Below are 14,116 nucleotides of genomic sequence, written 5' to 3' on the forward strand. Positions count from 1 at the left end.
GGGATTTGAATCTGGGAAGAAGGGAAGGAAGAGAAGTAAAGCGAAGCCTGCAGCTGGTTTGGGTCTTGGGTGGGAAGGAATGGAGAACCAATAAACTACTCTGTTCTTTAAGAGAAGAGGGGCTAAAGAGTTTGGACAGAGATTTCTGACTGTGTTGGAAAGATTAAAATGATGATAACAAAATAAGTTTCAGAAATGGAAAATGATCTGGAAAAGGAGACTCCATATCTGCACAACTAATTGGCATTTTTCAGCTGTCTAACCAAATGGCAATTCCACACTGTAGGTTCCTATTAGCAAAATCACAAGTAGTGATTGGGTGCCAAAACATTTATTTCCACTGCAAAGACACATTAAGTGTTGAAAAAAATCATCAGTTTTGTTGGTGTTTACATAGGAAATAGTTAAGCTGTGGTAAAGACCTAAGCAATCATTTTTGTTATGAAAAGCAATGACAGGACATTTGTGTTTTAAAAGCATCCAAGTTTATCAGATTATGATTTTTAGCATACTTGTGGTCTTTCCCTAGAGCGTATTGTTGGTGTACATATGCAGCTCAAGTGTTCCTATCCCATCAGCCAAAATGTCTGTGGAAGGAGGTACTTTCATTTCTGAGGGTGGCTACGCCTTCGCACATCCCACATTGGACCCTGCTCTCCCCTAGCAGAGCCCCGCAAGCCACAGGACCTTGTACTTTTGGCCCAGTCCAGTGAGATATAGGGGAGCCTTGAAATCTAATTTAAAAGATCTCAGGACCAGAAGAAGTCATCTAATTATGGGGATTGATTGCTCTACAGAGCAGGAGGCTCAGGGGAGCCTCCTCTACAGTTCCCTGAAAAAAGGTTGTACAAGGTAGGGCTCGGCTTCTTTTCCCACGTAACTAGTGATAGAATGAGAGGGAATGGCCTCAAGTTGCACCAGGGGAGATTCAGGGTGGACAAAAAGTTCTTCTCTGAAAGATTGGTTAGGCAGTAGAAGGAGCCACCCAAGGAGCTGGTGGAGTCACCATCCATGGAGGTGTTCAAGAAACATTTAGATGCTGTACTAAGTGACATGGTTTAGTGGGAAATATCAGTCGTAGCTGGCTAGTTGGACTAGATGATCTTGGAGATCATTTTCAACCCTGGTAATTCTATGATTCATACAGAATCATAGAATAGATAGAATATAGAATTGGGTTCATCTTCTCCTTTCCATTAAGCTCTCCCCAGCAGTTTGAAAGAATCCACATCAATTCACTCCAGCTTCCACTGCTTCACGGATGCACAGGTTTAGGAAAAAACAGAAAAACTTTATCTGACTGTACTAGCGCTTGCAAAAAATATTTAAGGATTCAGTAAGCCAACACAGCATAACAAGTCATGTGTTAAGTAGTCCTAAAGCACAAAGAGGACATTGTTTTTCTTCCATACATCACCATCGTATCTGTCCCTTCAGCATACTGCCTGAAAGAAGGGACTGGTACTTTCCAGGGTCATCATCCTGGTCCAAAAGGAGATGAAGGAGGTCACTATCATGTTACATGTTGGAGTGCAGAAAGGTGTTTGCCACCTGTCCCTTCACAGGGTAACCAGCACATCAGGGCAGGCTGAGGACAATACATTCCCCAGCACAACTTTCCTTCATCCTGTTTTCCTCTCAAAATAAGGCATTGCTGTAATACAGGACTTTTACCCAGATGGACTCTTAAGACAACCCCTTCTTCCAACCTGTGAAACTACACATATTCAATGTACAATTTCAGACCCAATTGACTCTTCAGGCTCCTCTTCTCCTGGCCTTAAATTCTTCCAGCTGAGCACCATAAATGCTTTCTTCCCCACTGCACAAACCTGTGGGTCAGTACAAACAAGTGTCCCCATCTCCAGTTCTGTCCCGCTCCAGAGGAATGCAGTCCTATGGCTGTTCCACTCCAGGGCAGGGAAGATCATGTTCCCAACACTGCTCCAACACCCATTTATCCACGTCTATGAAGTGAAAGCGTGACTGCTTTTACTGCTGAAGTGTATCATTTCAGTCTGACTGAAGAAAAGAAAGAGGCCAGATTTCAGCTTTAACACATTACTCAGGTTTTGGTTTTGTTTTTTGCTGGTTTTTTTTTTTTTTTTTGGCGGGGGGGGGGTTGGTGTTTTTTAAACCATTTTACAGGATGATTTTAATTTATGCCCAGATTAAAACAATGGGAAGACACCTTATGCATCCCTTGCCCAGAAATAAATAATTGTAACTAAAGGTCCATTTCTCTAGCTCAACTAGGCAAAAGCTATATCACTTCACAAAATTAGTTTAAAAAAATAACAGAATTTTACCTAGACAAGAATGGCTCAAGACAAAATTCCTCTGAAGTGAATTCACTGCCAACTTAAAACACAGATCAGCAGGTGGAGAACCAGAGGAGTTCCTCATAAATGCCCCTCGCTATTGGGAAGTTTGGCTCTCTTTTCTTTAGACATGATAAGACAGCTACCAACAGTTCTCTAAACGAGTCGTTTTAAGTACTACAAGACAACAAGAAATAGCTATTAAGTAACACTGATTGCCATCCTCAAACCTCTGATGTAGCTAATAAGCCACACTGCATCTTCTGCAGCATAGCATCATCCCAATATTCACAGGCACAGATGAACAAAACCAAGATGTATATCAAGAAGATATGTGCCCCACTGAACAAGTTTGGGGCATATGATATTATCTGATTATCTGATATTATCTTGGTGGATAATAATTTTAAAGCACACATACAAATAACAGTGTTAAGGTCTAGAGCATAAAAAATGAATTTGCAGGTGTTTACACATGTGGATTTGTGCACACAAAGAAGACAGCAATTAGACCCCTTTGCAAATCAGATCTTTCTGCAGTTTAAGTTGAGAAGTAGGAAAGGGCAGCTTTGTTTCCCCCAGACTTGTGAAAAGAGATAGGGGAATTTTTTCTTCCCCATATACAGACGTGCCAAATTTCAGAGACTGAGTTAAACTGATGTAATTTCCAAAATCCCTCAATATGTCAGTAGCAGCATAGAATCTATGAAGTACCAAAACACAGCTGATCATAGTGGGTTATTTTCCTCTCTTTTGTTGAGAAATCAAAAGGTTGTTTTCCCCCTTCATAACAGCCAGTTTTGTTTGCTCCCCCCAAAGAAACAAATAACCATTTTCTTCCAACTTAACTGATTTTTACTTTTCCCCTTTTATTGAAAAGACTGGAATGAAAATGTAATTTCCAAATGTATTCTATTTTGAAATAAGTTTCATTTGGTCTGTTTATCTCCCACATGTAGACATCCAGTATTCTGAATTTGCAGTGAATTTACTATGCAACTGCTCATACAGAATCCCTTTATTTTCAGAGAGACTTTTTTTTTTTTAATCTCAATATTTGTAAAATCGAAGGGTATAAACACAAAGCTACTGAGAATGAGGAAATACAGGGTGAAACTCCATCAACAGGACTGGAATTTGAAGCATATCAGATGAACCAGATGCAACTAGAAGAACCACTGAAAGAAGTTATGGAGTGGAAAACTGTTACAACAGCTATTTTTCCATGTGTAAATTCAAAACCAAGAGGTTTTTACAAATTCAAAATTGTCCAACACCATCATTAGACCATGGAATTACATGCTGCAGGAAATAAGAAAAATACTTGAGCAATATTGAAGTGGAGCAGAATAGCAAGATATACGTGGGTCGATACAGAGTCAGTGTTGACAACTGAGTTCAGAAAGTTGTTAAATCACACTCTACGCTCAAGGTTAAAAAAGAAAAGAACTTGATGAAATAGATTGTTCCACAATCAGGAAGGACAGGAAAAAAAAAAAAACTTTTCTTGTTTTTGCAAAACACATCATGAATCTTTTGAGTCTTAATTTATCTTGCATCTCTCTACTACTTATGTAATTTTATTGTCTTGTCTCATCATCTGGAAAATACCCCATTGCAGAATGACACCATAGAGAATACTGTGGGGACTATGAAGGAGTTGAAGAGGAATAAACAAGTCCAAATCTTCTCAACTAAATACTTAACATTCAACTGCAATGGTGGCAACAACCCAACTAGTAAAGCTGAAGATTTTGGTAAAAGATTTCCACAAGGTAATCCTGTCAAATAAAGGATTAAACAGGAAAGTTCCATTGGAAACTTGGAATGTATGGAGGCTGAGAAGGTGCAGTAGCACTCAATGGAGGCAGAGAAGGCTGGAAAAAGAACAAGGGAAAGCACAGTCCTAAATTTCTGAGGTTTAAATAATCCAAGCTTTGAAAGTTCAAAACTGAGGAAGCTCTAAGATAATCTAATAGGAAGAAAAGAATTAAACAGATATCACAACTGAAAATTGGAAGTCCCAAACACAATTAGTAAATGGGTTTAATTGACAAGGAGAAGAACTACTTTTCAGAAAGGGCTGGCAGATTGAACGGGGGGAAAAAGATGTAGATTTCATCATGTTGAAACCAAAGGATTAAAAACTCAAGGCTGTATAAATATCTGCTATCCAGATTACTTATTTATTTATTTTAAGTATGTTGCAAATTTGAAATGGTGCAGATAAGAGCTGCAAAAAGATCTTTAGAACTGGAGAAAATGCTCAGACTTTAGCAAACCAATCAGACTGAGCTTTTAAAGCAGAGTATTCTGTTATTTCTACTGAAATAAGAAGTGAAAAATTCTAGAAGACTTTTCACACCCATAGTGAGTGTTTTCAGTAGTATCTTCTGAGTAAAGCCAGGGAAACACAAATTAAATAAAAGTAATGTTCATTTTCTTTGGTAGGTTTCTGTTGTTTTCATTTGGGTTTTTTTTTTTTGCCTAGAATTAAGCCACATTTTACTAGACTTTCTTTCTCCTTTCCTCTACTTTCTGAGGAAATATTATCACCTTCCACTGTCCACTCAAATATTACTTTACTTTGTAATCAGCTCTTTGCTACAAAAGTAGTGACACTACGTCTTATGTCTCCTCCCTCTACTAAAAGATGTTGTTAGCAGAGAGTTGCACTGTACTCCACATATCCTCTGCTTCTGTGGCATTCAAACTGAAATTTTGAACATTTACAGGAAGCCAACATAGGCCCTGCTTCTGAAGTTACATTACACAAACATACGATCAGATCCACACTAAGCCACCTCAGAAAACAGTCAAGCCACAAAACGAAGTTTGACACACAAACAGTGGAGGCACTCGCCATCTGAACAGCTTCAGTCCCTACAGACAATGGCTGCGCAAGTGATTGCTGTGATCCTGAGCAGCCCCTACTCAGGAAACAAGTGGGACCATGCATTAGAACATCTCTGGTGCAACTGTACCTGCATCTTCCAAGGATGATATTTGCATTGGCTAGCACTGAATTCCAAACACCGTGCAGCAAAACATATCATTCATTGAATGACCTCAGCAATTCTCAATTTGCATTGTAATTTTTCTTTCTTAAAATACTTGAGTTCTAATGTATTTCACAGGATGTGAGATTTCTGTCCCCTGACTGATGCTCAGTAGCATTTGGGAGAAGGCCAGATATTCTCATCTCAACTTGCTCATTAGATGTCAGAGGAAAGGTCATGCCACTCAGAGGGAAGCTATCCCTCCCAGTTCTTTTCACAGCTCACCATAGGGTTTTCCCCCAAACCCATACCACTGTACCACAGGGTCTGTGTTATCCTCTCACCTCCTTATCCCGTCAGCCAATACATTGTTTACACACAGTGTTTTCAGCTGGTTTAATTTGCACCCCCACAAGAAATCAGAAATGCAAATCTGAATGCTTTCTCCTAATTACTCTGTCAGCACCAGCAGCCAAGGAATTATGGATTTAGGTGCACAGTTTTACACCACAGCTATAAGAAGGAAAACTGAGTGAAACACCTTTAGGAAATAAGCAGTAGGCTACAGAAAGCAGAGCCAGAGCCCCTAATCTGCAGAGCTGCAGCAGAACAGCAGAGTCTATGACATATGTCAATAAGGATATACAAGCATCCTTCCCAGGATTTACAATGTATATATTAAGAAGCTAGAAGGATTTAGCAAAATTGCTGTACTGACAACGTTAAAGCTAACTGCATGTGTTTTGACATCATACATGGTGTGGCAGGACACCACCACAAAGGTGCATTCCAGACAACTCATGCCAATGTTTTGAATAAGATATGATTTACATTTACTTTTGTTGTGTATTTTTACTAGGGGATAAAAAACAAAATAAAACATGTCACATTTTGTTTATTCTTTTTTTGGTCTTCTCAGCCAAGCATGCTCTCAGTCTGCAAACATTTAACATTTTCAGCATCAGTGCTTTACCACAGAAGACATCTGAAGGTTATCCTCTTCCCTTTACTCTAATAAATTATAACTCAAATGTTGATCAAAGCACTCTCTCAACTTGAGCAAAGTAATGAAAGAAATGTTTAAATTAAAATCATTTAAATTTTTTCAAGTATTGAAAACACGGGTATGCATGGAGTTTGGGTTTTTCTTGCTGATTTTTATTTTTCAACAGACATAATGACATCTTCTTTAAAGTTACAATTAATCTCTAGCTGGGAGAGGGTGCAACCCATATGGAATTAAATTTCTCTTTGGAAATCATGTGTGCACATTCTTCCTATAAGATGATTTTTACCACACCAGAAACTTCCTAATTAATTGCAACCTATTTCACTATACTGAAACAGATGTAAATAAGTATTTTTCTAGTTATTATAATCATTCTCACTATCCACGTACGTAGAAATTAAAGGAGGGCACTAAGAAGCTCCATGCAATCTTCAGACTAAATGCATTCACTACTTCCTGCAGAATATTTGCAGATTTTTCCTGTTAAATGAAGGACAAAGATTTTTTTTAAAAAAAAGAAAGAAAGAAAGAAAGAAAACTATTGCTCTGAGTGAAGTCAATGCTTAGGCAGGGCTCTTTGAACATCACACCTGAAGCAACTGACTTATAACAGAAGGTGCTTCAAAGGAATGAAATGCAAAATATGACCATGGAAAAAAGACTTGAAAAAGTCACTCTTGCTGTGTTTTGCTTAGAATCAAGAGGATATTATCAGAACCTGAGCATTTGGGAAAATCTGCCAAGTGATCAAGCCTGGTTTTAAGTAGAAGAAGGCTAACAGGATCACAGAAGAGCTTACGTTATTGGAGAACTTAAAAGTGAAAAAAGTTAAAGCAGTAATTCTCAGTGAAAACAAAATACTGGAGACTGAAACATGCCCAAGAGAGGTAAACGTGGCCTAATGCCAGTCATCATCAGCTTGAAAGGTAGTACTTTATTAAAAAGAGAATTTCATACACAAGAGACTGTTTTGGACTAAGCTGTGAAATCCGGAAAAGGAGAGTTCGGGTGATAGATACTGCCAGTAGAAAATTCACAATAGGCTTGTGAGGGGCTTGCTAACAAAGCCCCCTGAAAATAATAAAAAACTAAATAGGAAATTGCAGCACTCTCCTTGTCTAGTTCTATCCAGAAGTCATCAGTTGTTATGTGGTGCCCCAATAGGGCTTTCATAGAGGATGGAGGCTAAAGGCCTCCAAAATACATAAGAGTTGATATTTTGAAGCTGAACAACCATTACTTTCACCACATAAAGGTAGCACCCTTTGTTTATGCAATACCATTAAAAGTGAACCATGACTTCCAAGATCAGAGTCTTTAATGCAGTGCAACCCCAAAAAGAAAGAAACCTCTTGTTACACAGCCTAAGGCACTTCTGAAAGGAGCATTATTAGGTTAGGAAAATTCAGTCACTGCGATTGGTATGAATATCTGATTTTTAGATCTCTTAAGGCACTGGATCAGGATTTGAGAAACCTGCATTCAATTTCTGTCTCTGCCAGAGACTTCCTGTGCGACCTTGGGAACATCATTCCATTTTGGGGGGCCTCCTTCTGATCACAGATGATATTTCCCCACTCCGCTGTATCTACACTAGTTGTTCACTCCAAATGTTGAATTTACATCCTTCGCCATGTTGTCTCTGACTCCATGGAACATGAACACAGATACCAATACTTTTCAAGTTCTTTGCTTAAGTGAGCATGTACAATAACAGCCCTATCCTTCCACAAGCATACCTAAAGAAATTGTGCCCATCCCGTTTTAAAGTGCAAGTGTTTCAAAACAACTCTAGCCTTACAAAATCTGTGCACTGCTTCAGGAATGAGATGTTCCACAGTGACTTAATATGTTCCAGAGGAATGTTTCTCCAATGATTGTGCACATTTTAAAGGGGCAGGTCTGCAGATAATGAAGAGAGAGACCTTTTCTGACAAAACAACTTCACCACACAACCTTTTTCGACTTTTCTCTCAAAATTGGTGTTTATTTCACCACACACAGTAGCTGGCTGGAAGCAGAAGATATCCTTGCTTTAAATGAGTACAATATCTAGAACTAAAACTGTTATTTATAACAAAAACACAGAAGTAGTAGCTTTCTCTGTTGAGTATCTTTACTCAGCTAGACTTCTTTTCAGTTGTCTCTCCACAGGTATGTTCAGGACTTTTAAGAGCTAGTTAGCAAAGATTGGGACTCACAGTCAACATGACTCCTCCTCACACTGCTACAGACTCTCACTTTCAACCATCGACACATCTCATTCCTCACCATCTGTGTCAGTGGCTGTATGAGCTTAACAGCAGGATAGTGGGATCTTAAAAAAAAAAAAAGAAAAGAAAAAAGAAAAAGAAGAAAACCACTATGTTTAAGAACATCCAACTGTTCCACATCTGCACTCTGCCTAGCCAGATTGAAAATGTGTTCTGAGTAAATGATGGAAACAGGTCACTGTAAATACTTGGCAACAACAACAGACATGGCAGTATCCCACTTCTTATTTCAAAAGCCAGTACATTGCCTCTGTAATGGAAAAAAATCTGAAGACAAGGTGATTTGCTCCAGATAGATATTCAGACTGTTTATTTTCATGTTGAACCCTAGAAATCTTATTATGTAAACACACCCTCTCAGAAGTAGGATTTATATTTCTTCATTTGATAATCAGAAAGGTCAAATATATTGAATTTCTTCAAGTGACATTAGATCTAATAGCCTATCATTAGCATTTTGAGCTGCTGTTGATGAAGTCAAGCATTTTAATGGCAGAATCATTTCAATCATCTCCATTCCTCTCCTTTAGGATGCCCTCAAAAAATTACTTCGAGCAAAATTATCAGGGTAATTGTTTGCGACTTGTACTTGGATGGAATCTAGCATATTTTTCACACAAACGCTACTCAGCTTTTTTGTACACTAAGGATAAAGAGAACAAAAACAGATAGAAGTATTTTGTTCTTGGAAGCAGCCCTTCACAATGTATAACTTCATGGTAGTAATGGGATATGGTTTCAATTCTAACCTGAATCAGACTCTAAATATTCTGACATAGATCAAGTAGACTTGCCAAAACATATTCTTCCCTTTCAAAACATTCCATTGGCTCTGGTCTCATTAAGCCATTTAAACGCCACTTCGTTTCAAAAAATTAAAAATGCAATATTGAAAGTAGATTACATTGAAATAGCAAGATGATATGAAGCAGAATTTCAGTTATACTTCATTCTTTTATAGTATGTCAAAGAATTCGAAAGTTTTTGCTGTCAGTTTAGATTAGAATTAGGCATTACTCAAGTGCATCACTGTTACTGATGACTAGATTCATTTCTACCAGTTATTCTGGAATGACACAATTTTTTTTTCCTCCTCAGACTTTTGGCCTTCTCTGTGGCAGGTTAAGATAGTGTAAGCACCACTATGAGGAACACCAAAAGGGTCACAGCTGGCCCTTCTTCAGAGTGGAATTGGAGCAGTCAATTTGCAGAGATTCCTTTCAACTTACACTATGAAATCCTTGAACATCTTTTTTCCATTCTGTTCAAACTCATTTCCCAAATGTTTCCTTGTTTTCACTGACAAATACATTAGATTATATCAACATAGCTTCTGCTGTCCACACAAGTTCCTCAGTCACATTTTCATCAACACTATGGCAGCATTCAGCATCACCATCACAACCTTCTTTTCTATCTGGTCACTAAATAAGCAAATATTCTAGCTTAAATACACACACAGTAAATTCATCTTCTCTTTTTTTTATAAAAAAAAAGTTGCTACCTCACTATTCTGGGGATGAGACAACTTGTGCATGCATCACCTTATCTTCATTTCTGTCCACTTCCCTATACATTTTTGTGACTTTCCAATTTCTCACTTGCCATTCTACAGAACAAAGAAAGAAAAAGACTCTTAGTGAGGATCAGTAACTCCATGAAACCATATTTCATAATCCCTGTTCTTTTCTACCACGTGACACATGGGAGCTCCATCACGATCTGAATATCTTCATACATCATATTTCCCCAGGAAGAAATCATTGTCTCTGCCATTTGCCATTGACCTCCCGTGACAATTGCAGGGATTTAGGCTAAAGGAAGCCTTTAGAGGCAGAAATCAAAAGAATCAACTTCCTGATGATATACTCCTCTACATACACGTCCATAGATATATTGCTCCTATAACTATACAGATTCCTACCCATTTGGTAACGTCCTTCACACTGTGCTTTGAAAAAGCCTTGCTATTAAAGAATCAAAGAGAAGGTCCTCTTATGGACTATTTTTTAGAAAATCAGAGTGGAGGACAAGAAATCAGCTTTCACTATGGAGTCTGATAAGACATCATACAAAACATTGTGCACGTAACATTAGTAAATTGTATAACAAAATAAATAGTAAAGTTACTACACATACCTACTTCAAGATGTACATTCATTACTACTATTCAGAAAGACCCTGGAGCACTTGCAGAACATTTTCCAATGTACCAGCTGAACTGTAAAAGCATAAGCTAACCTGTAAAATTACTAGGAAATTTCTACCAAACAAACAGGAGACTATGGCATGATTTCAAGGTACACTAGTTGAAAAAGCAGGTCAGGTACACTATATGGATGTTTTTTCCATATTTACACTGTATCTTAAAATTCTACTCAATTGCACTCAAGAGAGTCAGAAACATTACAAGGATCCACGTGTATCTTTTGTATGGTTCACAAAGCCTTTTCTTAGGTCTGCCTTGACTGAAGAGCTTTACTGTCAAAATTCAGCACAGGCTGAACTGAAATGTTTTTTACCTATTTTAGCCTATTAGCTATTTTAACATTTCTGCAAATCGCAGAATTTACATTCTTGATCAGCAGAAGAATTTGTGTTTCCTTAAGGTGCTGTAGCCCAGCACATGAGATGCTCCACAGGTGCTTTAGTCTGAGGTAGTCACATGTTGCAGCTCAGATATGTGCACATAGTGAATTAATGTAACAGCAACAGTGACAGCAAAAGAAGTCCATTACATCAACTAAAGTCTCTAGAGTAGCCTGTGCCTGCAGTCCCAATTAATCTAGTTAAATGACACCAAGATACGCTGCTCATACCTCTAATTAGGATTAGTTGCTGGTAGTATTTTAAAGATATCATTATTAAATAAGACAGATATAGCCCAGAAATCAAGCTCAATACATAATGCCAATCTATGGTCATCAGACACAGACTGCTAAAAACATACAAATCCATAACTGCAGTTGGCCCTCCGAACCCTGCCCAGATCTCTAAAGCGACAAGATATAGACACAAGCTGACAGCACTGGGTTGTGAAGTCCTGCAGTGTCTGCAGTCAGCAGTGCTCAGTTAGCAGAGTCTGTCTGGAGTGCAATACTCCTGTATTATCTATACCTCTGTAGGCAGATTTATCTACTATATAACTGTAGATGACAGGTGTATTATTAGACTTAAGGGAAGCAAACAAATACTACCTTGTTAGAAGTCAGAGGTGCTTCTATGCTGCTGTGTTGCCAGAGGAGAATAAAGGCAAATCACTCACATGTATGGCTTTTCCTTTCCTAGCCTTACAAGTCTAGATAGCGCTAAGGAAACCGCTCTGCGAGGAACAATGAATAATGTGGTTCAGAAAAAAGGGGAAAAAAAAAACAAAACGCAGTACTAATCAAACGAGTAACTGATCAGCATCTGGAACTGGCCACATGCTCATATTCATCACTTTAGAATCTGGTAACACAACACCTGTGAAAAACATCATCATATTCATCCTCCAAAAGCACATCCAGAATAGTTGTTCCAAATCTATACAGATTTAGGTGATCTAGTACTCAGGATAAATATTTGAAGAGCTCTTAGATATTTAATTATATCCTATTTGTTCCAGTTCTGTTCTTTTTTTCTTATTTTGGGGAACAATTTTCTAATATAATGCTGGTGAAACTACATGTACCTGATGTCCCCAAATACCACACATCATACCATCCTTCATTATAATGAGAGCCAAAGCAAAAGGTCTGATCCCTGTAGCTTCAGGGATCTGAAGACAAGACATAGCATTGATCTTTTATTCAAGCCATATCAGTACAGTGTACTAATGCAAACCTGGGAATGTAAAAACAGCCAACACTGACCAAATAAAGGTCTAGAGACTAATAACAAAATGCAGGACCAGATAAGAGTTATTGACATAGGAGAGGATGAAGAGAGCATCCTTTCCCCTATGTATCCCAGTACACTCATCACTTCCAGAAGTACGTATTCTTTTCATTCCAGATGCCACAGCTAACAGCATCTCTCTTCCATTGCTAGATATATCTCAAAATATACTTTGCACAGTCCCACGTCAAGAAGCTCCAAAACTGAGTTACACAGCTTTGCAAAACAGATGCCCTCTACTTACTTCTCTGCTATTTTTGTAAATAAACACCATGAAGTTCTCATGGCCACAACTGCATGCTCATATGCTACAGTGCCATTTCTTTATCAAAAATGATATACAAAATGTGACCATACAAAGATACAGTCTTGCATTACTTCATGTGTCTTGGTTTTTTTTTTTGTTTTTTTTTTTTTAAATCACGGAGAAACTTTATGTTTAAAAATGTGTTTGTTTTATATTTTTACAAGAGATTCTAGAAAAAAATCAAAAAGCATTCATCCAGAAGTGATAAACAGGAGATAGAAATTGTTCTGCATTTCCAAGGCAACAGGTGAAATTCTGCTCTGAGAAGTTCACATCCAACATTAAGATTATGCAACATTAAGAACAAGTTGCCCCTTGCATCCTTCCTAAATGAACATCTACTACAGGTAGAGTCTTGCAAGAATACAAAAGCTCAAAAGGAGGAGTTCCATTATCCTTTGCCTATCATTCAGTCTGGTTGCTCAGAAGGCAAGGAAAAAAACAGTTCACGTGAGGAAAAAACACAACAGGAAAAAAATACACTCAAATCATCCACAGTTTTACAGTAGCCTGAGAAAGGGCGCTTTGCATCTGCTTTGTCTTAGAGGATATTTTTCATTCTTATCTGTTGTTCTCCAAAGATGCACAAATATTTCTTTGTAGCAAGGACAGCTAGATATTTGTAAATGCAGATTTAAAAACAATCTGAACGGCTCAATCTCCAAGATCCAGAAAAGAAGTACATGACTAAACAACTTTTCCCCCCCCCCTCTCTGAAAGAGATCCTTTTTCTTCCAGAAGAAACTTAATGTTTTCATTTCACACAAGTCAGCTTTATATGCTCTGCTCAACTTTTTCTTATATAACATAACGGGTGAGGCCATTCCTCTTGTTAATTGCAGATTGCTCACCAATGATCACTGAAAAGTATTTCAGTGGAGAAGATCTTAATGCTTCTACACCAGAATGCACAAGGAACATGGACCTCTTTGGAGCTGAGTTTCTTTTCCTTGGAAAGTCAGACCACCATTTGCCTCAAGCCAGCTGGAAAATGGAAGAGGACAACCACAGAATACTTTTCAGCAGAGGAATTCTTATTTTTAAGGAGGTTATTCTGAAGGCTAACAAATGAGCTGGTTTTAAAATGCCTGCAAAGTTAATTCTTCTAAGTGGAAGCCTTAAGTCATTTTCTTCAATGTTGAGACTGGAGATATTATGCATTGCAGAGCAGTTTAAGTTGTAGAGGTATTGCGAGATACCCAGAAAACAACAAAAACCTCAGTTTCACTAGGATCTGACCTAATGTCAATTAAAGGGGCTGAAATGACTCTTTAACTGTAGTTGTAAAGGTTGGATATCATTCTGCCGCTGCTACAAGAATTATGCTT

At 38.0% G+C, this 14,116-nt stretch overlaps 1 long non-coding RNA gene across 1 annotated transcript in view; it reads right to left on the bottom strand.

The window, feature by feature from the left end:
* Positions 1–399: 399 nt before the first annotated feature.
* Positions 400–14,116, bottom strand: part of LOC149918199 (uncharacterized) — a 48,163-nt gene continuing 34,446 nt past the window's right edge. The window contains exon 3 of the long non-coding RNA XR_016466441.1: positions 400–2,022. This is a non-coding gene — a long non-coding RNA (uncharacterized LOC149918199). The remainder of the gene's footprint in view (positions 2,023–14,116) is intronic.

The sequence above is a fragment of the Phasianus colchicus genome, chromosome 4 (assembly GCF_987193195.1).
Source record: "Phasianus colchicus chromosome 4, bPhaCol1.hap1.1, whole genome shotgun sequence".
Taxonomy (NCBI): Eukaryota; Metazoa; Chordata; class Aves; order Galliformes; family Phasianidae; genus Phasianus; species Phasianus colchicus.